Source organism: Melopsittacus undulatus, chromosome 4, assembly GCF_012275295.1.
Source record: "Melopsittacus undulatus isolate bMelUnd1 chromosome 4, bMelUnd1.mat.Z, whole genome shotgun sequence".
Taxonomy (NCBI): domain Eukaryota; kingdom Metazoa; phylum Chordata; class Aves; order Psittaciformes; family Psittaculidae; genus Melopsittacus; species Melopsittacus undulatus.
The window spans coordinates 53,145,163-53,172,949 of record NC_047530.1 but is presented as its reverse complement, the minus strand read 5'-3'; the positions used below and the strand labels follow the sequence as shown (position 1 = coordinate 53,172,949).

General features: G+C 37.2%; 1 protein-coding gene across 1 annotated transcript in view; it reads right to left on the bottom strand.

Annotated features, from left to right (window-relative positions):
- Positions 1–26,559, bottom strand: part of IRAG1 (inositol 1,4,5-triphosphate receptor associated 1) — a 69,573-nt gene extending 43,014 nt beyond the window's left edge. Inside the window, exon 1 of the mRNA XM_031055056.2 lies at positions 26,501–26,559. The gene's annotated coding sequence lies outside the window, so the exon portion shown is untranslated. The remainder of the gene's footprint in view (positions 1–26,500) is intronic.
- Between the last annotated feature and the right edge of the window lie 1,228 nt (positions 26,560–27,787).

Below are 27,787 nucleotides of genomic sequence, written 5' to 3'. Positions count from 1 at the left end.
CGCATGTCACAAGAAAAGTGGATGTGGGCAAAGATCTACAATGTTAGTCTGCACAAGCCATATATACCTACAAAATGAGATAAAAAACCCCAAACAACAAATTACCTATCTTATTCACCAAATTCTCTGTATTCCCACACTAAGATGAGACAATGTAATAAAAAAAGTAAAAAAAAAGAAAGAAAAGAGGATGAAGTGCTTCTTAATGTTTTGCTCTGTTATTGTGAACTTACTGCTTAAAATAGTTAGGAAAAAAATGATCCCATGAGCTCAAATACATAGTCAGATATAGACCAGTGAATACAGAGAACTTTCTTTTACCACTCTGTAGGCTTAGAGTACAGTCTCCAGGAAATGGTGATCTGGGAGCTCTATTCCATAAAAGGGAAAAGTATTTAGAGGCCCTTGGCTTTCAGTGTGTTCTCTATGCAATTCATTTTACCATAGTAGAGAAAGCTAATTATAATCAGTTAACTTACCCTCTCTGAATCACCAATCAAGCACCACATTAGCAAAAGCTTAAAGGTGCTTTACTCCATATCCCCACTGGTAGCCTGGCAGTTAACCTCAAATGCTCTGCCATGTCACAAGGATATATTAAAAAAAGCGGAAATAAACAGTTAAGAAAGCATTTTATTAATATGTCTTGACCTCATACTGCACTGGGTCAAGTAAACAAACTCTCATTTGTCAACAATGGGAGTTGCGTACTCATGAACACAGCTGCTGCACAATTCTGAGCTGCTTTTTGTAACTTTTTTCTTTGTTGTCCTGCAAAGTGGTTGTAAAACATTACTGTATTAAAAAGGTATCATTTTGCACTGCTTTTGTAGAGCTGTAAAAGCATATGGAAATCATACCGGATTTTGAACTGTTTTGCAGCTTTGAAGTACTTAAAACACCCTGCTAAACTTACTTCACCCAAACCAAGCATGAGCAAAACAGGGTCTTTAGTGCATTTGTACCATAAAATAAGTTTTCAGACACAAAGCACAGTTACAGAATTTAAGATAAATGAACAAAAAAAAATTGTTGGCATTCATTAGCTACGTCAAAAAAATTCTAAACCTACAACAATACAACAACACAAACAAACAGATCCAGAATATCTTAATAGAAAACCTTTAAGATTTTGCAGGAGGACCTGAAAATTTTGATATAACAGATACAGTCACTGGAAAAGGAAAAAAAAAAGCAAAAAATAAAAACAAAACCACAACTAAATCTAACTCATCTACATTTTTGGCCTATATGATGAGAGATACTACATGGAAATTTGAATACTCTTTATTGTCTCCAACACAGAAAACATTGTTTCCTACTGCATCTAATTTGAGAACGGTTTCTCATATTAGATATTTAAGCTTCCAAGATAATAAGATGTTGCTTCAGTCAGTTTACCAAAACACAAAAGTCATAGCCCCAGGACTAATAAAAGGCTTCTCTGTGATAACTGTAATAATCTGAGTTACATACATACAACTGTACAAAGTAAAACCATAGAATGGTTAGGACTGAAAGAGATCTTAAAGCTCATCCAGTTCCAGCCCCCCTGCCATGGTCAGGGACACCTTCCACTAGACCAGTTTCTCCAAGTCCAGTGTGACCCTGGGCACTTCCAGGGAGTGGGCATCCACAGCCTCACCACCCTGACAATAAAGATGTGGAAGAAAATACCACTTTTTTTCTTTTAAGATAACTGTATTTTTGGCAGCCTGAAAGTTTCCTGATTCCACTTTGTTTCTGGGGCAATTAGGAGTTAATATTTCATGAATCAAACCTCTATAAATTATTCTGGGTTGGATGCAAGTCTTTAGTTCCAGTTTTTGTTTAGCACTAAAAAGAATTTAAGGAAATTAAGTTATAAGTAGCATTTCTTCCCCATGAAAACAAGGTTTTAAAAATAGTACACAAGTTCATAAAAAAAAAGTTATAGTTTTTATTCATTCTGGGTTTTTTCTTTGAACTAATCAGCTTGAGACAGAACTCCAATAATGCAATTTTGTCTGTTTAAGTATGTGCCTAAGATACTCAATGCAGCTCTTGTGTGGAAAGAACAGATTTGCAAGGCTTTTAGAGCACAGGCTCCTTTCCAGTCATGCCATTGCAAGAACCTGGCAATCCCCACATCCCTGTGCTGGAGACAACAGGACAGCTGTGGAAAAAGAACCAAAGGAAGGTGTCACTTTCTCAGGGATTCCTGAAGACTTTTACTCATCTGTTCCTTCTCATTCAATGGTTTGCATCCAGCATGAACTAACGGTACATCAATTTAGTTGGGAGCTGTTTCCAGGGTCACTTTTAAGACATAATCTCCAGAGCAGAGAACTAATATGGCCAAGGACTCTGTGGCTCTGTGACAAAAGAGAAAACTATGCACCTATCTCTATGCTTTCCTTTTTTTTTCTTTGTTTGCTATCTACTGCTTTGTTCTTTTATTGCTCTCCAAATACTCATGCATATTTCTTAGCCAAAAGCAAGGAAGCTTCTTCAGGAAGTAGAAGCTGAAGTAAATACAAAGCCATATGTTCAATCTTTCAAAATATACCAGAGAAAGCTATACCTTTTTTCACTGAGCTTACTGAAGGTTTATGCTCAAATCCCTAGTGAAAGCTCTCCAAACCTGAACCAGTTTAAATTTTAATTACAGTAGATCCTCTACCTCACAGGAAACCATCTTCCAAAGCACATAACAAACCTTTGCACAAGCATGCCATATACCAGACTAGGTCATGAAATAGTCACAGCTGCCTAACAGACCTTATCATCCAAGAGTTTTTAGGTATGCCTCCTGCATTTTAAATTCCAACTAATCATTCCTAAATAAATTCGGTTTTACCATTTCAACAATTCTTTCCCTTGTTTTGTGTAAAAAAAGCCCCAATCACATTCCCCCTTCAAAGCACAAATCACCACCCAGGTGAAAAACACCTTCAATCTGTGATTCAGATACATGTTTCTGTATGTTCTGTTACCTTGCAAACAAAAATTTTAACTCATCCTACTTCTTACTGACCTCATTTTTTTTCCATTCACCGAGAATGACAAGAACAGCAGAACAAGTTGAAGTACTCAGCCTGCAGTAGCAAATTTGACAATCGAAAGAGTGTCAGAACCCAAGGCAGAGTTGATGTTTCTTAACTTAAAGATTATTTTTGATAGACGTTAAGGAAATGCAATTTAAAGGGAAAATGAGAATATGGGAGTGGGTGGATATTTGGCATGGAGAATAAGGATTTCTAAACAAAAGGAACAGCACATAAGAAAGTGTGAAGATAATAGTGGGAGAACAATATATGGAGTGTTACTCAGAAGGGTAGTTCAAAAAGGAATCTAGAACTAGAAAGTATCTGGAAAAAAGTTATTGTCTTAACAACAGAAAGGCAGTGACCTTAAAATAGAAGAAAATCGTAAATTTTTGAGTAAAAATGTTACTCTCTTCCTCCTCCAACTTACTATTTGATCAACTTACTATTTGAAAGAAACAAGTGAATTTGTTTAGGAGACTGGACCAATTGTTACAGTCACAAAATACCTGGGCACTGATAAATCACCCAAATGAAATTGCTACTGACAGTAGTATTAAGAATATCAGGAGACAGTACTACCACAAAACATACTTTTGCCCAAATGAGCATCACACACTAAGTAACACAGAGTCATTTGGGTTTCTTCTACTCCTCACAGATTCGGAGAAACCAATGTTTCTACTGTCTGCACTGCATACATTATACATCACATTCTAGTTACACATTTATTTTTGTCTATCATTTAGGCAGAATTGGGAGTTTGAGATGATATTATCTCTATTTGCCACTTGACTATATCCTTATTTAATATAAAAAGAGAATAAATTGGCTTGTGGGGAGGGGAGACGCAAGATCAGGGTGGGAGGAGGGGAAATGTGTATCCTTCAGTACCAATTCATTCTTGTTTAAGAAAAACCTTCAGGTTATTACTCAAAGTAAAATTTTCAAATGTAATTTTTACATAAAAACATTCTATAAACTGTTCTCTTTTCCAGGATCACTGGATATCAACTTTATATAATTAGGAAAAAATGAGTACCAAAAGCCTAACTTAGAAACACAAATAAGTTGAAGGCAATTAGGGCAGAATTATTGCTCAGTGATCCAAGAGTCTTGTTGCTAGTCAAGCAAAAAAATTTCCAAATGAAAAAATTAATCAAAATTCTTTATTTCCCAGTCACAAAGTGTAACCCCAGAGGGCACAATAAATAGCTTTCTTTAGGATTCTAAAATGCAGTTGTGGTCTTTAAAGCAAGCGGATTATAGTCAGCTTTCCATCTTGCATAGATAAGTAGCAAAGCAGCAAGGCAAGTATTTTATTCTCCTTTTGTGCTTCCTGGGCAAAATCAGATTCACATTTGCTTACTTTAGGGACAGATGTATGTTTTTATTTGCATTGCAAAATCAATACACTCAAAACAGCATGAAAGACTCATCTCTTTTTTGTGAAAAAAAGAATTATGAATTCAATTCCACTGAGGATCTTTTCTAAATACCGCTGTACGCCACAGAAGGAATAACTGTACTATCAACTTATCGAAATACTCAGCCATTGTACGGATTTTGACTGCTGACTGATTATTTGACTACAGTATCTTTCATGTTACTGTATAATGGCCAGGTTGAAGGCTCAATTTCCAGACTCACGGAATTCTTCAAGTTTGAAGGACATTTGGACCAACCTCCTCCTTGACATAGGGTCAGCACTGAAGAAACTAGACTAAGTTGCTTTAGACTTTATCCAGTTGGAACTTGAAAACTTCCAGGGACAGAAATTGCAGAATTTATGGTAGATCTGATCCAGTGTTCAATTACACACACAGCAATCTCCACCACCACCACCCTTATGTCTGGTCAGAACATACCTTGTACTTTATGATCACTGTCTCATTCCCCTGGCATGCACTTCTGTAAAGTGCCTGAGTCCATCTACAGGGTAAGCAGTATCAGTTCATTACCTCAGCATCCCCTCACAGAACATGTGCCTCTTGACATAGCAGCTTTCCCTGGTTTTGTTCAAGTTTATCAACATCCTGGGTGCCCAATGTGGTAAGCCATATCTGATGACAAACATAGAATCATAGAATAGTTAGGGTTGAAAAGGACCTTAAGATCATCTAGTTACAATCCCCCTGCCATGGGCAGCGACACCTCACACTAAACCATGTCACCCGAGGCTCTGTTCAACCTGGCCTTGAACACTGCCAGGAATGGAGCATTCACAACTTCCTTGGGTAACCCATTCCAGTACCTCACCACCCTCACAGTAAAGAACTTCCTCCTTATATCCAATCTAAACTTCCCCTGTTTAAGTTTCAACCTGTTACCCCTTGTATTATCACTACAGTCCCTAATGAACAGTCCTTCCCCAGCATCCTTGTAGGCCCCCTTCAGATACTGGAAGGCTGCTATGAGGTCTCCACGCAGCCTTCTCTTCTCCAGGATGAACAGCCCCAACTTTCTCAGCCTGTCTTCATACAGGAGGTGCTCCAGTCCCCTGATCATCCTCGTGGCCTCCTCTGGACTTGTTCCAACAGTTCCATGTCCTTTTTATGTTGAGGACACCAGAACTGCACACAATACTCCAAGTGAGGTCTCATGAGAGCAGAGTAGAGGGGCAGGATCACATCCTTCGACCTGCTGGTCACGCTCCTTTTGCTACAGCCCAGGATACGGTTGCTTTCTGGGCCGTGAGCCCACACTGAAGCCAGCTCATGTTAAGTTTCTTGTTGACCAACACCCCCAAGTCCTTCTCTGCAGGGCTGCTCTGAATCTCTTCTCTGCCCAGCCTGTAGCTGTGCCTGGAATTGCTCCGACCCAGGTGTAGGACCTTGCACTTGGCCAGTACATGCCAAGTAGTATGAATGAAGTATATTATTTGAATCCAATTATTCAATTGCTTTTTCCACTGATCTGGTAGACTGTGGTGTCCCAGCTTGTATACAGGGATGCTATATCTTAGACCACAAGAATTACTGCTTTTGCTAGAAACAGTCCAACTTTATCCCTCAATTACACATTGATTCTGCAGGCTTAGCTGTCTGTGAAGTAGCAAAAGCCATCATGTATACCTCTTCCCTTTGCTAGCTAGATGTAGAACTGTGCATAAGCAATAGGATTTTGTAATGTAGTTTAATCTCTTGCTGGAAACAGGAACAACTTAAAAGCCAGCAACTACAACAATTTATCTTATCACTGTCTATCTTCAGGAACACATCATAATAATTAAAACATATATTAAATTAATCATACAAAGGATGATTGTTCATTTGAGTATTACCCAAAGGGAGATAGGGGGTAAGCTGGTCGATGAGAAAATGAACATGAGCCGGCAGTGTGCACTCCTGCTAACTGTGCTAATTTTGAGGTGAAACAAACAAAAAGTATTTGATTTAATAATGTGAAGGTTGCATAGGTATTCTATCAGACAGGATGATGCAGCAATTAAGACTCAGGTAAAATAAATACTCCAGACTTCACACATCATGCAGAAATAGTGTGTTAGCACAGAAATTGTTCCATTAGGCATGCTCATGATGTAGCTATTCTTACATCTTACACATTGAAATATTCATTTGCATTCTTTAGACAGATATTTCATAATGCAACCACAGCACTGATTTAAACCATAGTCATTAATAAGATTTAGTGAGCTTTGTCAGACAAACCCTTTTGCAAGCAGCCCACATTATGGTATCCATAAATCTATTTAGCCAACACCATTCCATAGCTGATTATATCCAGGAGTTGATCTAAAACCCGACATACCAGCTTTATGCAAAATCTAATCTCATCAACATCTAAAAAACCTTCACATTTATTATGGTTTTATTTGTGTTGGGCACAAGGAGCCCCTAACAACAAGGTGAGCTTAAATCAGAGAATGACTTTGGGATTTACGTTTTATTTCCTAGGGTTTACAATTTTGCCCTCAAAACCTAAAATGGAAATGGAAGAGGTGAGAAGGGGGTAAAAAGAGCAGAGTTACTCATATAAGAGACTTTAAAAGAGAAAGAGGTCAAAATCTGCAATAGAAATTTAAGATACCACTCCAGTTGTAGTTTGTGTCTCTGAAAGAATGCACTATGTCTACAGTAAAAGCAAGTAAATAAGGCACATACCTGCTTTTTGGTCATCTCAGTTGACAACTGTCAGTTTAGCTCAAGTTGCTAATGACTGAAGTTGTACATGTTCTGTTCCACTGTAGCTGCTAAAAGTTTGATAACTCCTGGCAGAGAGGCAAGGTGACACAAGTAGGGGCAAAGCAGCATTCACATCTTGATACTGAGCTAAACGTATCAGAACTCATCTTTCTTAGCCCTGCTTCACAGCACTTTATCAGCTATGTTAGAATTTCATATTGCTATTGTCATTACTTAAGAAACTGTGATGTGTGTCTAATTATGCTCATTTTATAACCTTATACATAAAAAATCAGGCAAAACGGTATTCTGTATTTGCCTACTTACAAACAATTAGTATAGAAATATGTAATACAATAACCATATAGTCTTATGCATACAGTTTTACTGTCTTACCATTTTTTAGTCTTTCCTTATATTGAATAAATTTAAATTATAATGAAGTAATGGATATGGCTGATTCATTTTAAATTTTGAAAAACTGAATTATAGCAATTCAATTATTCTAATAATTATGAAACAAAAATTACGAACCCAGGTAAAATATTTAGCAAATGCATCTTAAAAAAAGATATAGCAAGTAATTTCAACAATACCATGGAACGACACAGATAAGTCTATAATTTAAAATAGAAGAAATGCTGAGTAAGCAATGATTCGAAAGTTTTATTATTAATCAAGGTTTTAGGGTTTTAGTATGCCTATGAACAACATTCTAGCAAATGCCTAGACAAAAAGCTGCACATTAACTACTTGACTTTAACTACTAACTTTAAGATAACTGTCCTACATAAAAATTAATATTTTGTTACTAAATCAATGATGATGTGAGAATGATAACACAGGGCTGTACAGCATTCCAAACTTTGTTATTTCATTACACTTCTCTACAAAAGTCGATAAGCATTTTAATAAAGGCAACATGTATTTTCAAAGGGAGGTTTTGACAAAGCTTTGTACCAAATAGTAGAAAACTACTGTCACAGGACAAGAGGGAAAGGCCTCTTGTAATTTAAAGAAGAAAATAAAGGGTAGGAGTTGGAAGTCTGCCTTTCTGCTGCAGAGATTACACTTCCACATAGACTGCGGTGTTCAACATAGGCATGAAGAATCTGGAAAAGAGGTGTGTACAGCTGATTAAAGATGAGATGGGATAATAAGATCTAAAGCCAGTTGAGGGATACTGAGCACCTGAACGATAAAATGGCAGGTGAAATACATTGCTAAAAAATGCAAATCAAAGTACATGGAGAAAAATAACCACACACTATACTTAGCTAAGTCAAAGCTCATCATTGTGTTTTACCAGTCAGGAGAGATATCTAAGTAATTTTTAATAGTTCTCTGAAAATAGCATTCAGCAGCAGCCCAAAATGCAAAAGTTATGAATTAGTAAAAAACAATCGAGAACAAGACAAACTAGGAGCATATTATCCCCAGATTTTCAAGAGTTCTAATGATATCTCAAAAAAAAGCACAACACAAATACAAAAGGTACATAGAAGAAAGAATTTTCAGAAATCGCAAAATGTTTCAACATAAAAAAGAGATTAGATCACTTCAGCTTGAAAAAGCAAACAGTATAGACATTTTAGAAAGCTACAGACAAGCTGGAGATGGTGGGCCATTATTTGCTCACAATTCTTCTCAGTACACAAGGATGTGGATGCCAAAAGCAGTTATAAGGCAATAGTTTAAGTACAAAAGAAGCTCCTTCAGAATAGTATATAATTAAATAATCAAATTTGTTATCACAGAAAGTTGTAAAAAGTTTGAAAGCAGATTAGACTCATCCAGAGGAGAGGTACAGTGGTAATTAATTATACAATCTCTGAATCTGGAAAGCCCTAACCTGCAGATGGTTGAAAACAGTGAGAGTTTTAGAGTAATGTAAACATGATCCTCATGTGGGATTAAGTGAATGGTTTGCTTATGCATATGCAGTTCTAATGTTCTCTGGTGGAAGCAGGTATTATTTCTGAAAGAAACTGATTATGAGAAAATTGCACAAAGAAAAATTACCTTTATGCCCATTATGAGTAATTACCAATGCTGAAGGGATGGATAGAACAATAGAGAGAGGAAAGTACTGGAGAAAGGTTTTGGGTTTTTCCTATTTTTCTAGTCAATACAAGACAATGCATGCTAAGATCACAGCCAGGACTAAGATATTGCTGCCATTGGATGGAACTACAGTGGTTTCTTAAGTAGCCTTCCTGAAGAAGTAAACAACTCAGTCTGAAGAATGTCTGGCATCTCCCTGGTTTGTCACATTTTAGATTCTTGCATATGAACAAGCTTCAGATGTTTTTAAGAGGCTATTTGGGTGGCAGGCCACTGAAAGTGTTTTCAGTTCTTTAAGATTTATCATACAAGAATGCTGAATTCTCATATGATGAATGCAAGAAGTACTGAATTTCACATAGAAAAAAGACAGTGAGCCAGCACTTTTCAAACTTTGCAGTCTTACATATACATGCACACATTTGCTTACAGACACACCAAATTATATTCCCAATTTTATAGCTGTATGAAGAAAATTCTATTTGATCGCAATACTATTTAATAGGAGATACAGGTGCAAACTTGTATAGAATCTTCTTTCCCTCCATCTTCTCCTACAAGATCAAGAAACTGGCACAAAAGTTTATGCACCCCTCAACCACAAAGGATTATTGCCATTCTCTGTCTTTTTTCATGCTTATTGTGATAGCCTACCATTTTCTTCCTTTGTCATCCCATTACCTATCAAATATCCTCAGCTACACAGTACTGCCCACACTCCTGCTCCCAGTGCCTCACATGTGGCTGAGTGGATAAAGAACTGGCTGCACGGTCACACTCAAAGACTTGTCAACGGTTCAATGTCCGTCTGGAGATCAGTAATGAGTGGTGTCCCTCAGGGATCAGTGTTGGGACCGGTCTTGTTTGTCATCTTTGTCGCTGACATGGACAGTGGGATTGAGTGTGCTCTCAGCAAGTTTGCTGATGACACCAAGCTGTGTCGTTCAGTTGATACACTGGAGGGAAGGAATGCCATCCAGAGGGACCTTGACACACTTGTGAGGTGGGCTGATGCCAACCTCATGAAGTTTAACCATGACAAGTGCAAGGTCCTACACCTGGGTCGGAGCAATTCCAGGCACAGCTACAGGTTGGGCAGAGAAGAGATTCAGAGCAGCCCTGAGGAGAAGGACTTGGGGGTGTTGGTCAATGAGAAAATGAACATGAGCCTGCTTCAGAGTGCGCTTACAGCCCAGAAAGCAACCGTATCCTGGGCTGCATCAAAAGAAGCATGACCAGGAGGTCAAAGGAGGTAATCCTGCCCCTCTACTCTACTCTCGTGAGACCTCACTTGGAGTATTGTGTGCAGTTCTGGTGTCCTCAACATAAAAAGGACATGGAATTGTTGGAACAAGTCCAGAGGAAGGCCATGAGGATGATCAGGGGACTGGAGCACCTCCTGTATGAAGATAGGCTGAGAAAGTTGGGGCTGTTCATCCTGGAGAAGAGAAGGCTGCGTGGAGACCTCATAGCAGCCTTCCAGTATCTGAAGGGGGCCTACAAGGATGCTGGGGAAGGACTGTTCATTAGGGACTGTAGTGATAATACAAGGGGTAACAGGTTGAAACTTAAACAGGGAAAGTTTAGATTGTATATAAAGATGAAGTTCTTTACTGTGAAGGTGGTGAGGCACTGGAATGGGTTGCTCAAGGAAGTTGTGAATACTCCATCGCTGGCAGTGTTCAAGGCCAGGTTGAACAGAGCCTTGGGTCACATGGTTTAGTGTGAGGTGTCCCTGCCCATGGCAGGGGGGTTGGAACTAGATGATCTTGAGGTCCTTTCCAACCTTAACTATTCTATGATTCTATGATTCAGAAAAAACATGAAAATTATCTATTCTCAAATCAGTAATACAAAGTGGGAGAATGTTACAAGATGCTGTTGCAGCTCCCACTGATTTTCTTCCACAGAGTCTATACCAGGAGAGTGAAAAAGAATAAATCAAACTTTCTGAGACAGAATCTGGAAGTATCTCTTTCTCTAATATTTCTTTCTAGCTCAAGTCAGTATAAAAATCAGATTTCAGTAGGCAAGGAAATGTAAATGATTGGTCTCAGGTAGGGGGGAAAGCCTTCCCCCTTAAGGTATTCAAATTCTGGAAAAAAACCATAAAATTACACATACTATATATCAGCCACAGATTTTATGACTCTAAAAGTTATTTCACACTGCAAGTGATATAAGAAAAACTTCATAAGGAGATTGTTTTAATAACAAACACATAATACATATCATTATAATTTTTCATGTGCTACTGCTAGATTCTAACATCATAGATAAACAAGATCAAAGCAAACTCGTTTTTAAATTACTTTTAATTTAATTCTTGTCTATCAAACTTTGCAAGTCATCTACTTTCTTTTCCAGTAATCACAATCAAAGCACAATCAAAGCTTTCACTCGCTATAGAAAGGCTTTGAAGACAGAGACTCTTCAAAGTACGTTTCATTTGCATTTAAGTTTTCCCTGTGTCGGGTCACTGTAACACTAAGTCAAATATCATGTCATTAACCTTAGGGGTTAACAACATCTCGTCCTCTTGTTGTAAGGCCTGTAGGACAGAACCAAGCAAGGAAAGCTTATTAACATCAAATCCTGGTAGTACAGATAAGCATAGCAATGTTACCAAGCAGGGATGACTCTAATTTTTAAGGAGCTATTAGGATTCATTCATGGTCTCTGAATACCATGATCACCTTCACTCAGAAAGTTACTAGAAAGCAGCAAGTATCTGTCTTTTGGGGTGGTATAAGGGGAGTGTTTCTCAATATAAGGACAATAATTGTACATTAAGGTACTTAAAGTGATTAATAATTCCTAAAATATAAAAAGCCAAAATACTTACCTACTGACATCATAAGAGCTTCAATTGACTACTCAGGATATAGCCAGTATAAATATTTTGGAAAGAAAATGTCATCTCTTGATAACAGACTAGTAAGGAGCTACAATACTACCTTCTTTTTCAACCAAATAATGAAACACAAAACATCATATTTTCTAGGAAATGATGTAATTTTCCATGCTTTCACCATATATGTGGGGTCTGTTGTCTAGTATGGCCCTTGTTACCTTGCAGAACAGCTTCAGCTATGTATCACATTGCATGCTAGTAGCTACACATGAAACAGCACATGAAAGTAAGTAAAGTTTTACTCTGAGAACAAATATTTTCAAATCCTGGTGATAAAGCTTTTAAGATGTATTGTGGTAGAGGACAGACAAAAATAGAATAACAGTATATACACAGAATTTGTCTGGACAAGAATACACTGTTCAAGTTCACTGTCTCTACAACTGAGGTTGGCCAAACACAGGCTGAATTATATCTTTATAGCACACAAAGTATAAATTTTTCAGTGGTGAGAATCTGTCCAGCAAAACTGCAGCACTCCTGACATAATACTGATAGATGAGCTAAGGCCGGGCTTGATCTTTTTAGCACATGCATTCTCAAAACAGAAACTGCAAATTTATGTCTGAGGATAGAAAATAGCCTTATGTCACTGATTTCTTAAAAAATATTTGCTTCCATTAGAGTTTTGGCAAATTTCTTCTTTTTGGCTGTAAAAAGAAATAGTCTATGAAAAATTCTATTTAACTAAGCACAAAATAATTTTTTATATGTCATTAAAGCAAGAGATTTACTATAAGGGAAATGTATGTAATTTCAGTCTACCATGTGTGATTGCTTCCATCGTCAGTTTTACAGGTATGCCTTTTTCTTTTTAAAAGGTCTTATTCCAGTTCTTGATTTTGGCCCAGAGAGAAATTATTATGAAATTTTAGTCATCATTGCAAGTTCAAAGCTTCTGTGATACAAACACAGTGCTTTTGCTATCAAGCATGTAATATGGTATATTTTCTTAAAAAAAATAAATTGTTTATCTAAACAAAATATATCCATGTACATTTGCTACAAAGTAGGAGCGAAATATAACTTGTTCATCTAGAATTACGATGACAATTTCTTCAAGGAAAGCAAAGAGGGATGGATAACTTTTCTTTTGCTTTGGCACATAAAAAAAAGTGTCATTGAAGTTTTCAAAAGACAAAAAGTTTTTTCAGCATCCAAAAGTTAATGTCTCATCTCAACTCTTCTTGAAAATCTCACGTTTGCAGTTTTGCCTTAGAAAGTATGTTTTGGCATCCATAGTGAAACTTTCTCCTGTTTACTTGTATCTCTCTATCAATTCAGTTAAACGGAAGCAACACTAGCTTTACATTAGTCCTAGTATAGTTATCAGAGTTGATATAAAGAAAGCAAAACTTGATAGGCTGTGGAAGTGATTTTTTTTTCCTTACGAAAAATGCAGATATTTGCTCTGGCTTGTCTACTGAAAATGCTGGTTTCATTCAAAGATTCACCAGTTCGGATATACCTGGTGTCCTGGGTTCAGCAGTAGCAGTCATTTTCTTTCTCTTTCTTAGTAGCTGGTGCAGTGCTGTGTTTTTGACTTTCAGCCTGGGAACAGCTCTGATAACATCGATGTTTTTAGTTGTTGCTCAGTAATGTTTACTCTGACCAAGGACTTTCTCAGTCTCATTCTCTGTCAGGGAGGAGAGGAAGCCAGGAGGAAGCAGAGGCAGGACACCTGACCCAAGCTAGCCAACGAGGTATTCCATACCACAGCACGTCATGCCCAGTATAGAAACTGGGGACGGTTACCATGAAGGGCTTGATCACTGCTTGGGTCAGGCTGGGTATCTATCGGCAAGTGGTGAGGGGTTGTATTCCCTTCCCTTGTTATTTACCTTATCATTATTATTATTGGTGGTAGCAGTAGTGGTTTGTGTTATGCCTTAGTTACTGGGCTGTTCTTATCTCAACCCCTGGGAGTTACATTCTTTTGATTCTCCTCCCCATCCCTCTGGGAGAGGGGGGAGGAAGGCGGGGGAGTGAGCAAGTGGCTGCGTGGTTTCTGGGTTGCCAGCTGGGCTTAAATCATGACAGTTGGATAAAGTTGCTAAATACTTATCTAAGATTTCTGTGTTTCTACCCAAAGCAGTAACACCAAATTTTATGCTCTCTGTGGGAGAAGGAACAAGAGAAGAAAAACAGCCTAGACCGACTCCATTCTGTACATCATCCTTGATAAAAGTTATCATAATACCACATGCCTTCAAAACATTGAAAGACATGACAACATGTATAAAGGGGAACTTCCATGGAAGTTCACTTCAGCCTAAGGACATTGTCTCCCTATGTTTTCTGCTTGGTTTCTTGGTTTGGTTTTTTGTTTGCTTTTAAGTCAACTTATGATCCTACCCTAAAATTAGGAATTTAACTTAGGCTCTCTGAATTGTACTCTGGAGGAACCTCTCTCTTCTCAGCTGACTACAGGGGGAGCCCAGGGAGATAAACTTCACTGGGCTACAATTAATCTTTTTTTAGATAACCCCCTTTCCAAAATTACTTCAGATTACTTTCCAAGTAACTTTGGGGCAGGGGAAGGGATACTGGGCTAAAGCGAGAGCACTTATATCTTTCTCTTAATTCTTACTTTTATTGATCAGGAAATTAAATTCTTAAGAAGTAAAATCTTAATTCTCTTTATTAGTCTTCTATCCAAATCCCAGGCTGCAGTTATTAGTAAACCACCTTGCTGATAGTTTTGCCTCACAAATTGCAAGAAATAAGAAAGCTACAACTACAGTTACTAGTTTTTCGTAAAAAATGTATGTTCCACTAATCTTTTTTTCACATCTTTCCTTTATTTCTTCCTTATCATATGTAATAACTCACTACAAAGAACTAATGCTTGCCAAACTAGCTTAACATACAAGGTATATAATGTCTATACATATGCAAAAAAGATCTATGTAAAGATAAATTAATAGCAATTATATTGTTTGATCTGTGTAAATAAGATGATGTCAAATTGTGCTGAATATGTTTCTAAGGCATGTAAAGATTTTTTCCAACACAAACTTCTTTGTTGTTGTTAATGTTTCTTAGTTAGAGCAATATTTATTTTAATTTCCATGGTGCTCAGTTGCAACCTACAAATTAATTTCTAAGTGTTCCCTTCAAGACTTTTGGGTTTAATCCTCTCAGAGGAAAAAAGAAAAAAGCATATTTTTACAGAATGAAGAAGATAAAGTTACTTAACTGAAAATGCCAGTTTTTTGGTAAAGGAAATATTTAAACTTAAGTTTAGAGCTAGCTATGATTTTTTGTTTTCCCCCAACATTCTCATTATCCAGGTAGTACAGAAATGATTTTCTGAAGAAACAACAGAATCTAGAAGATAAACAAACACGGCAACTATAATACTTTCCATAACAATTAATTTGCTAACCTGGGTGAACAGTATCGCACTTTTCTGTCATACACGTGAGAGAAAAAAACACTTCTAAATGCATGTTAAGCATGCTTTTGAACTAAGATGAAACAAAAAAGCAAATTTCAATCACATAGCTCATTTTAATTGCAACCAATACCTTAACTGAACATTGTACAGCAGGGCTTCATGAATATTTAATGACAAAGTAACCAATTACACAGTATTACCGCTTTTAGTATTCCTTCTTCAATTTTTGCAGCAGTGGAGTAATGGTATTGATTTGGTTCATACTTTGTCTTATTTTGTATTTCTGCAACTATATCAAGCTAAAAATCAGGCACTAGTAAGTCACAAAAATTTTCTAGTCAATTTACCCTGCAAAGGCTGGCAGAGTTATTTGCTCAATTGACTTCCACAAAGCTACATATTTTTAACACTAAGATGCATTAACATTGCTTAGGGAGGTTAGTATATTGAACCCATGCTCAATATGGTTTGCATTCATACATTACTCAGTCTGTAAAGCTGAGCAGAACATTGAAATGTCATCAATTTAAATCATTATTTCTTAGCGCAAATGCAGTAGGAAATACTAGAACAGTGTGTTTAAGAAAACAAGGGATGTAAGCATTCAGTTCTGAACTATTCAGGAGATTTGGTTCTTCAGTGTATGCTTTCACTGTAAAACAGCACATCTTTCACTATATCCTGCAAATATTTTGGGAAAGCTGAGATTTTTTGGAGGCTTGTTATTCTGTTTTTCTGAAGACCTATTTAAGAGCCATAGAACATTCAAAATACTAGCCACACTATTCTCCAGATTTTCCTAATAAACAGTCTCTAATGCAGCTAAGATTTATCACTGTGAAGAAGCAATGATCTCTCCCCAATGCTCTTAAGTAAAATCAGCCACTGTATCTTACTTCTTCACCTTGAACTGTTTATCAGATGTTGATATTGTGAAATACTGCTTCAGGATAGGTCCTAATTATTAAATTCTCCATGGTAAAACTCATCACATTATTGAACAATAACTGTTCGTTCTTCTGCATTTCTAAACTACATGTCACATACCAAAGCCATACCGCACTTCCAGTTAGCAAGAATACATAGTTACAACTGAGATTTATGATGTAACTTCCATCCCTCTACATCCATCTAGGTGGAGCACTGAACTCAGTGGGAATTATGTTTGAAAGTTATGGAAAAAAAATATAGCTTTTTGTTACAAGTTAGGCAATCCAATGATTTTTATCTTCCAGCTCATTAACTTAAGTTTCTGATCTGGAACTGCAAAGGATTAACATTTTCACAGACAGTAAGCTATCATTGTTGGCCTCAATTGTGCACTAACACAGAAATAGATGTTATATAATTATTTTCTTAGTTTTCCATATTTTCTCATCTAGAATTTTTATACCATTTTAATGAACAATTTAATTAAAATTTGTTTATGAAGCAGCACTTTGGTTTAGTATGTCTCTTTGGGTTTGTGAGCATCTGAATAGTGTTTCTGTTTTTTCCAATGTTTTTTAAAAGCCATGAAATCATGGGGGTACACATGATCTGATTTATAAACCTGGATGTGATCCATAAACCTGATCTATTACTCTGAGTAATCTTCAGAGAACAAGTCCAGTATTTTCCTGTATATTTTCAAGAAAAAAACTACATATATGACAGATGACTAAAAGGGCACCTAAAGGAGCAGGTGCAAGTGAGCAGTCTCCCTGATGTGCAACTCCTGCAGTTTCATGAACCTTCGAGCTTGCATACTGACCTCTTATATGCATAAAGGGACATCATTAATGGAGAAACAATTTCAGATGCAAGGAAATCTTCAGTGAAAAGATTCTTGAGCCTCAGCTGCCTTCTTCAAACGACCATAAAGCAGATGAGGGCTGCTGTCTCCTATTACTGTATTCCCCCTGGCTGAACTTCAAAACATCTGTTGCATAAGGGAAGTCTAATCAGAACGGCTGCCTCTACCTGGACAGGTGACATTTATTTACTGTGGGAAGAACCTGTCCACTAACACCATTCCCATGAGCAGGACTGACATGTCTGAAGAGCACACTGAGTAGAGGCTACAGCCTGTTCCAAATGACTGCAGAAACCTCTGATCTTTCCCCTTTAGGCACTGCAGCCTTCATGGAAAATAGATGAGGATCTATTTTACAACCTAAACTCTGCACTGCTTTGCAAGAAGTCAAACATATGGACTGCCACTAACTATTAGAAATCAGCGTGAAACCACATGATGTAGCTTTCACAATATGTTTCAAAGACATGTGCAAAAGTTTTCCAAAATAAAGTTATCAGTGCATAAACAGACACTTTTATAACCTATGTCTCTCTACATTAAGAATCAAGCTCTTTCTAAGCAGCTGAGCTAACAGAACCTGCTCTTAAAGTGTTTGATTTTACTGATTCTATATCTTATCTCCTTCATAACAAGCTCACTTGTCTCCTAGTCTCCTGACAGTCTGGAGGGACAAGAGAGCATTTGCTGTGACTGGTTTTAAACTTCATACATGCCAGGCTGCCAGCTGGCAGATCAAGCAGAATCAATGATAATATCAGCTCACAGTGGAGCCTTTCTCCTTTAGCAACATGAAGCTGGGTCTCTCCTTTTTTACCAGACCACTGATATTCACTTGTAGGAATCTAATACTTTTGAGATCCTCTCCTGCCAAATTCAACAAGTTGGATAAGTTCAAAGGCTACTGAGAGGGAATGAAGGGAGGGCAGGGAAGAAGGGGAAAGGATAGTTGGCTGATAACCAGAGTAACAGCATAATTTTTATTCCAAGGAGAACAAGACCAAAAATAGATTTTGGAAAGAATAAATAAATAGCTAACACTTAAAGAAGGCTAGTGGACAATACATAATGGGAAATGTGTCTCTAAAGCAATAGCCATATAATTCTTTATTCTTTGAAAAAAGCTTATGTAGCTATGTTATCTCTTCAGTTCTCCCTCTTCAACTCCTGCACTGCAATGGTTTTTGAAGTTGGTGACCAGTTTCACCAAAAGCTGACCCCAGGTTGTGGCATGTATCAGTCAGTTTGCATTTCCATGACAGATGCAAGTCCAGAGGTACAGCATCAGAAACAGAGACTGTATAGAATATCTTTGAAATATAGAATAAATTGATGTCATAACAATTTTGGTGAGGACAGTTCTAAGGAAAATCAGGTTTCTGCATTTCAGGTACCTGACAGTTTAATGAAACATAAAAGCTGCAGTTGGTAATTTTCACACATCTCCTCCCCCTGTCTTCTTCCCCTCCCCAATCTGGTTATTCATATAACTACATATTGTAAACAGTAAAAGTTACAACATTGTAAATGAAGCACAGATTTGATAATTTTACAGGCACACTGTATGTAACCACAAGAGCATCTCCAGAGCTTGACCTAAGAGATAATTGGAATTCTAAGAAAATTTTAACAAACAACTACCAATAAATATTTATGGATCTAACATTTGGACTGCTCCATGAGATCTGTTAGAAAACCCCAAACAACCAAACCAAAACCACACTCAATCCTATTCAGAATAAACCCATTTGGAAAGTGATTTTCCAGTACCTCACACAGAACAGTCAAGAAGGAAAGTAAACAAAGAATCCACACAGAGGCTGCGAAAGACACAGCTTCTACATGTGCAGCTATAATGCTATAAAATGTGTAAATCCTAAAAAGTTAAAAGCAAAATTGAAACATTAAAATTTAATTCCAAAATACTCAAAATTTATTGCATAAAAATACTGTAATTACGTTGCAAATACAAGCTACTTTGTAGTAGAAATGAGAGGGGTGCTACTATGTAACATCACAACTCTTGTTTTAAGAAAAACTCTAACCCTAACCCTAACCCAAGTTGTAGTAGTTCATTCAGACCTTTTACAAAAATAAAGTAGCCCAAAAATACTTAGAAATATTAGAAGATTTAGGTGTGCCCTCAGACTACTAGAGTACCATAGTGCCTCTAAGAATCACCTCATCTATATGTTTACCAGCATAATGACCCTTGAGCTAGAGCACTGATAACTACCTGGAAAAAAAAAAGGTATTTCTACAACTGATACAGTCTTGATACCAGACGTCTCCATCAGAATTCAAAGCATATGTTAAAGTAAAGCACTTGCAGTAATTATGTGATTGTTCTGCATTACCACATTCAAACTGAACAGTACACTGCTATGTAGCATGAGCCAATCTCATTTGAATCCTGAGGATTCTTCAAGCAATTAGGAATAAAGAGAACAGAACAGTTATATTGCTTTCAAAGAAGGTTATATTTTTTCCAGTTCTTTTTCCCTAACTTGTTACTCAGTAGGAGACAGACTAAGGCATAGAGATGCTTGAAGTAACAACTCAATTCTGTAAGAAAACTTATAGCTGCCAAAATAACATGCCTTCCATTACTTGCTATATTTTATGAAGGAAGTTAATTTTCCTGCTCTCTTCAAGAAGCAATCCAACGTTCAAGGCTTTGAGCCCCAGAGAGATATTAAGGAATTCATTAGCTACTATTTCTTTCCCTTTTGACAGGTGTCCCATAGCTGCCTCAGCAACAAGGGCATTTCGGTATGACTGTTGTTACAGAGAGGAAATCTACACAGTCCAATGCATTCTGTATGCTGATTTTCACACATGATATTATGGGACTGGAAGAATTTAAAGAAAGGTCAATGTTTTCAGCAACTTCTCCTGCAGACAAATGGGAAGATGCTCAAAGTATTGGATTGTTACACAAGTAATGAAGAAAAAAAAAGAATTAGAAGAGATCCAAATTTCCCTTTTGACACAGCCACTCTGGGATTTATACAGTTGGACACATTTTGCATTTTGCACACAAATAACAGCACAGGCCACCTGGAAATCCGTGGCAGCTCCACACTCTAATATGCTGGCACCTTTGTCATATTCTCAGTCCCACAATCTTCCTGTCCCAGAAAGGGCTGGTAATGCACTATGCAGTTCGTACATAATTTTTGATATTTTTATTGCTATAGCAACTGAGTGTAGGCATTTAAACATAGCAACAGACTTTTAATAGCTCTTTCTTGGATGTCAGAATGGCACGCTGTTTTATTTTCCAAGCAGATGCTCAGGAGATAAGTACACGAGATGATTGTAGAGTATCCACCTTCAAAGTAAATTAAAAAAACTCCCAACTTTATAACCTCTGAATCATATAAGCAAACAGGTAAATGTCAGGCATATTGTGAGTTTAAAGGATTTTGTTCTCAGAAAGCAGAGAACAAGATTAGGTGAAAAGCTTTGTTGATTTGTGCCCATTTTGTAAAAAGGTATGCAAGAAATTTACAAGGTCCTTTTGTGAAGGGAAGAAATTTCTGTCAACTCTGATCTCTGATGTTCGGCTGGAGACCAGTAACGAGTGGTGTCCCTCAGGGATTGGTGCTGGGACCGGTCTTGTTCAACATCTTTGTCGCTGACATGGACAGCGGGATTGAGTGTGCCCTCAGCAAGTTTGCTGATGACACCAAGCTGTGTGGGTTGGTTGATACACTGGAGGGAAGGAATGCCATCCAGAGGGACCTTAACGTGCTTGTGAGGTGGGCTGATGCCAACCTCATGAAGTTTAACCATGCCAAGTGCAAGGTCCTACACCTGGGTCAGAGCAATCCCAGGCACAGCTACAGGTTGGGCAGCGAAGAGATTCAGAGCAGCCCTGAGGAGAAGGACTTGGGGGTGTTGGTCGATGAGAAAATTAACATGAGCCAGCATGTTAGAACAATTCCAGAGGAAGGCCACGAGGTTGATCAGGGGACTGGTGCACCTCCTGTATGAAGACAGGCTGAGAAAGTTGGGGCTGTTCAGCCTGGAGAAGAGAAGGCTGTGTGGAGACCTCAGAGCAGCCTTCCAGTATCTGAAGGGGGCCTGCAGGGATGCTGGTGAGGGACTATTCATTAGAGACTGTAGTGATAGGACAAGCGGTAACGGGTTGAAACTTAAACAGCAGAGGTTTAGATTGGATATAAAGAGGAAGTTTATGTAGAAGAGATTTCAAGCAAGTCCCAAAAACTCAACATGAAGATAAAAGTTGAGGTTTATACGGTGAGGTTTTATAATATATCCCACAAATTCTTTCTCCCTATCCCTCAGATATTTTCACACAGAACACCTTTCAAGTCTTCTAATCTTGCTTTAAGAGGCTAAGGTACTTAGGAATTCTGACACATCTGCTTGGTTTTCTACAGTCTGCTCCAGTACGGTGCTTACTGAAAACAGCTTTTCCAGCAATGCTGATAGTTACACCTATCAAATAATAGGAATTATAAGTTTAACTGCAATAGCCCTCAAGGAAGTCAAGATGACAGGCACAACTATACTTGCATCGGAAAGTCTGAGATGACACGCAGAGCATCAAATTGACTTAGCACCTCCTCCTGGGGGCAAACTCCACCCTCCATTGTGACTTATGCCCCTAGTTAATCATGCTATTTTCATCAGCCCAGAGGTCCGTCATGTTCAGTCACTACTGAAGAAGAAAACTATGGGAAATTCAGTGACTGAAATTGTGATGCATATGTGCATTTTTATACATTGTTAAATTATTTCTCTTCCTCTCCACAAGCTCTCCTTCAGCTTATGGTTGGACATGTTATTTTTATTTTCTCTGTTCACAGTTACAGCAGTTCAGCACAGCTTTAGAAGTTTCAACAGGAAATGGTAATAGACGTATCACACTTGATTTATATTCTACTGCTTGCACACGTACACCCCATTCTAGAAAGACCTTTTCAGAGACATTGCAGAGAAAAGAGGGGAACACTTGAAAATAAAATAGCAGACTTTTTCCTTCCAAAATTTCAGAAACAGATCTCATTCTATAGATCCTGCCATTTATTAGTTCATCTCTGTAAGTCCAAAATAAGAAAGGTGAAAATAGACCCACTGCTTCTATTCAAATTCTCCTAGACTTCTGACTTTTATTTCCTGAGAACTAATGTAGCCTTTACCTTTGTGGTATTCACCACGAGCCTGATCTGTCACCACTGAAGTCAATGGAAACTTTGCTGTTGATTTCAAAAGCAAAGGCTCATAGCCAAATTCCCTGTGTATAACTCCAGTGTTACAAAACATTCTGCAGAATTATATAAACAGCAGTAATTTTACTCTGAGGGCAAGCCCCTAGCACAAACTAATTGCTGCACTTGACTCAACAGCACACAATTTCTACAATGAATTAATTTCCAGGATGCAAATCCTTACAACTGGTAAGAAAAAGAGTGCAACTCCTAAATAAAATTATTCCCTCATGCTGCCCTTTGTAATATCAACTTTTTAACTCCTTTGTTCTTTGCCGAAATTGCAGTAACTAGCCCAGTGGACCCTATTTTATAGACATGAGATAGCTGTGCTGGACAATCACTAAATGCATTTGTAGATAAATTAGGGGACAGTGCAGTATAACTAAAATATAACCAAAGTATAACTTTGTACCATGACAAAACTCAACAAAACATAATTCAGCATTAGCTGGGGAAAAAGACTTTCAGGTTTACATACAAACTTGACATACATCAGCTGCCAGCTTTGCATATTTCCCTCCCTGCCTCTCTCATGCTCCTTGATCCAAGCAATTAATGCTAGTATATAAAATAGAATAGAACAGAACAGAACAGAATAGAATAGAATAAAATAAAATAAAATAAAATAAATAAAATTCTACAGGATTGATTTAGCCAAGCCCACAGGTGATCACATCAACAATATTAGGGGTCCGTAGTGACTTGTGATACCAAAAGACTTTGGGTTTTGTACATTTTAAGGACAGGTAAAAGTTCTAGCAGGTGGTACTTTGATTTTTTTGGGGGGGAGAGTGTGGGTGTCGCGTGTCAGTGTTTTTGGGCATACTGTTGTTTAAATCTTTCAGTACTTAATACATTTGTTAATTCATAAATAAAATTGAATTTCTCAAATTATTTTTCAGATTGTAAAAGTAACAATAGACACACTGAAATAAACAAAAGAAAAATTAAAAAACATTGCATCTACCAAATGAAGAGAATTAAATCCAGGAATGCTTTTAGAGCCTAAGCTTTCCAGCAAAACCTGAGGCTGCAAGTCCACTTGTTCTAAGTATCAGAACACTCTATCCTTTTGAGAATTTCCTACTTTCCAGGGAGGGAAACTGAGTTATTTCTCAGTTCTTCTGTAAGAGTTACAGCTCTACATAACATACATGTGGATAAGCACATAAATTCTACATAACACACCTGTACATAAGCAACAATTCATGTCTTGAGTCACTAGTTTATAAGCTTACAAAGATCCATCATCCATTCAGATTTTCTGTCAGTGATACTGAGATCCAAACCACCTCTTCAACCCATTTTTCAAAGGATGTACCAGTGGAGAACACACCACAAGGAAATTCTTCTGCTTATTTTACAGGAAGGCTGCAAGTTAGGACAGAAAAGATCTCTCTCTGCACACAAATCCCCCAGACCTTTTAACAGCCCACAAACCTTGAAACAGGAAGAATTTTCTTTCTCCTTCCACTCACAAGCCATTTGATGCTTCTTTTTGCTGGACTTACACACTTCATTAAGAAGACCAAATAGATGAAGCAGAAGAACAACATGACACGTAAAGAGCATACATAGATGATCCTTGAAATAAGAAGCTTTCAACATCTGTCTCTTCTCAGCTTTCTATACCTCAGTTGCCATACTCTGTCTAACTCAGATTTTCAAAAAGTAGTTTGACACCATACTACAACTAGAAGTTGTCAGAAAGCAGACTGACCGAAAGGAGGATGGAAGAGGTTGGTGCTCAGGATTGGAAGCATGAATCTGACTGCTAGGTAATATTTAACTTCCACTTCTTTGCTCCCAAACAAATACAACTATAGAAACCTATTAAAAAAATCTATAACTATTAAAACTATTAAAACTGACTCAAATGCATAAGAAGATAGGCGGTAGTGAGTTATTCAGGTTTCATGTCTGCAATTAATTTAGAGCTTAATTCAGGTGGATGTAAAGCAGAGGAATTTATATAAATGAAATACATTGATAACCCTGTGTACTTTACCATAGTGCTGATGTTAACACAAAATTTTCACTATGTACAAATAAACAACCTGTACTTTTTGTATTAAATTACACTTACTGTCATTATAACATCTTCACTGATGAGAAATTTACACATATTGTATATTCAAACAAAAAAAAAGGGTTGGATGCATTAAGAACTATACTTGCCGAAATGCTACAAGATACATTAGAAATATGTAGTTCAGAAGTGAAGGAGTTAGACACTGAATAGTTATTTAAGCCCATATACAAAGTTAAAAATAACTAACTGAAACTTAAACACCTTCTAAACACCATCTAAAGTTGCATACCCTTGCACAGGGGATGCACAAAACGTCACAAGTAAACTAACACGTGCCGGACCAACAAATCAGAACAAGTGGCTTTGGAGACTACAAAAACACAAGATAATTAAAACAGGGAGGGCTCTCTAGTATCCAGCATTTGCTATATTGGGCTGTTTCTTAATTGCACAGAATCATTAGGGTTGGAAGGGACCTCTGAAAATCATATGTTCCAAACCCCTGCCAAGGCAGGGGCACCTAAAGCCGTTTCCAGTGTTAGTTCTAATAAACTTAGATTTCTATGGGTTGCATTGTTAGACTATTAAACTCCAAGTTCGGTATAATTGTTGATTTTGGATATTTGGTTGATCAAAATTTGAATTATTTGATCTCAATAATGATCTGAATTATTTATCTAAAACATAAAGGTTAGGTAGGAGATAAACCTAAAACTAAGCTATTCACCAATGATCTAGAGAAAAAGAAAAGGAAAATTGAGTAAGTTTTGCAACTGGATTTGAAATGCTTTAACAAATAAGACTTATTTACCACATTCTCTTGAACCTGGATGAAGTAACCTTTCTTTAAAGTATGCATAACACCTACCATATCAAATATAATTGCAGCAACTGTTAGCACTTGCAGGAACACTGTCTATGCTCAGAACTCTAAATTCATCTGAACTTTGCATAGCATAAACTAAAATCTACTGTCTAATCACTTCTCAAAGATGGAATCTTGCAGCTGATTGAAAAGACTTTTTCACCAGATGCAATCATTCTCTATACAATTTGAAAAATCAACTAACACAAGTTGTTACTAACATCAGTTAGTAACAGAACCCCCAGCCTTCACTTTCCTTGAACTGACCTCATACTTTCATGTTGTTTACATACTACTGTCTGAGAAGAAAAGTTTAACATACACATTAGTAAGACAAGAAGTTTTTAATTTGCCAAGAAAATATGCTTCAGTGCAGAGCACCTACCAAATGGCTTAGATAAAACTGAAGAACAAAATACCAGGAAATGTAAATACTGTGATTTTTTGTATTAAAGCTGTAACATTTGAAGGTTGATTTGGTTAGGTTTTTTTCTGTACAACATTCCAATTAGGCACACTTAATAGTATTAATTTACATCTAATAGAATTAAAACCAAACACAAGGCATAAAGAAAAAGCTCTGGAAGTGCCTTTTTAAAGATAAGTTCCAGACACAAGTAATCCATCAAAATGAACTCCGGCACTGTTAAAAGCAAGCTTGTGGGAAGGAAAGTCATGCAATAAAAATAAAATAAATAATAAAAAAAATAAATTTGTTTCCCTATCACTTGTATTGCTGCTAACTAAGACTCTGACAGCTAACAGTATCTGTGAATCAGGTTGTCTTGAATTACTGACTATAAACCTTCAGTAATCAAGTCTCAGTATAATTAACACAGCTTTTTCTTTTTCATTCTTGTACATTCCCAAACAGTACATACAGTGCACTAGGTTTCATTAACTACACTCACTTCTTAAGCAGCTAAAATCAGAAGAAGGGGTAGAATTTGAAGGGTGTAGGGGAGGAAAGTTGGAAAGAACCAGCTATTTGGTATCACAACAACAAGGTACTATACCTTTAAGAAGGAAACATGGTTCCGTTCTGTTTCACGGCTGAAAAAGACCTTATTCTCAGTTACAGAGATTACTTACCTAAAACTTCAGTTATTCCTCTTTTTCCCCTCAGGCCAGCCTCTCTTTCACTCTTGGGAGCTTTTACCATTTAAGGTCAATGTTACATCTGGCTCTAGTAACTAAAGCTGAGGCAATTTTTAACTCAGAGATCCAGCAGGCTGTCTAATATTAGAATGAGAGTTTAAATTTAAAGTAACTCTTCAGAAAGCCTCTTTCTTGCCTCACAGAATTAAAGGCTTTCCTATTCTGGCATAAGTACTCTGAGTACAACATGATGCAGGCATCCCATTAGCATTCTTCAAGTTCATTGCATATAAGCTCTACTTACTCATTTCTGATTAAAATGGACAAGTAGGAAGAACAGATGAAACAGTTTACATCATGTTCTGTTAACCCTTTGAATTTTTTCAAAACAGCTGCTATTATTCACATTCTCCCCCCCTTGTTTGGTCAGAAGGATTCTAAATTACAGAGCAATACAAGATGTGAACTTTTAAAGAACACTGGCTTCAGTTCAGTCATGGACTCTGGTCTCCACTCATAGAGCATGAGTAATTCCCACTGATGTCCACAGAAGCTGTTTGTATCCCATGAGAAAATGTAACTACAAATGTAGCATGAAGAGGGAAAAGAAACGCAAAACATTTACCACATGATATTCAGGTACCTGCAGGAGAATCACATGTATATGATTCAGAGCTCATCTCTGAAACAGACATAGATCTTACTGCAGTCCTTTAACCAATTCAGCCTCTTCATTTTTAAGTATTACAATTACATCCACAGATCCTAACTAAGAGTCCTACTTACACCAGGTATTGTAAAGTTATAAATACAAGTAAGCCAAACCCTGTTTAAAAAAACTGTCACAATTCAAGTACAGATAAGAGTTGAGGGTGAATTATGTAAAAAAATTGCATCAGAATGTATGCAAAAATATTATATAGTAAGTTTGGTGAGGACATATTAGGGCTGCTTTAAGAGAACAAAGCAAACAATGATACTAAATTAACTTCCTTTTGATAATGGTTAATAAGAGCAGCAAGGCAGAAACAGATCAAACAAAGCAAAAGTGAGAAAACACATTCCATAGAGGAGTAATGCAGGAAACATGAGCATGCTTGTAGAAATGGGCAAAGATGAGTCCATTGTAACATAGCACAGTCCCTGCAACATAAGGAAACAAGAGGTTGGACACCTCATTTGTGCCGTATCAGGCTTGAGCTTGC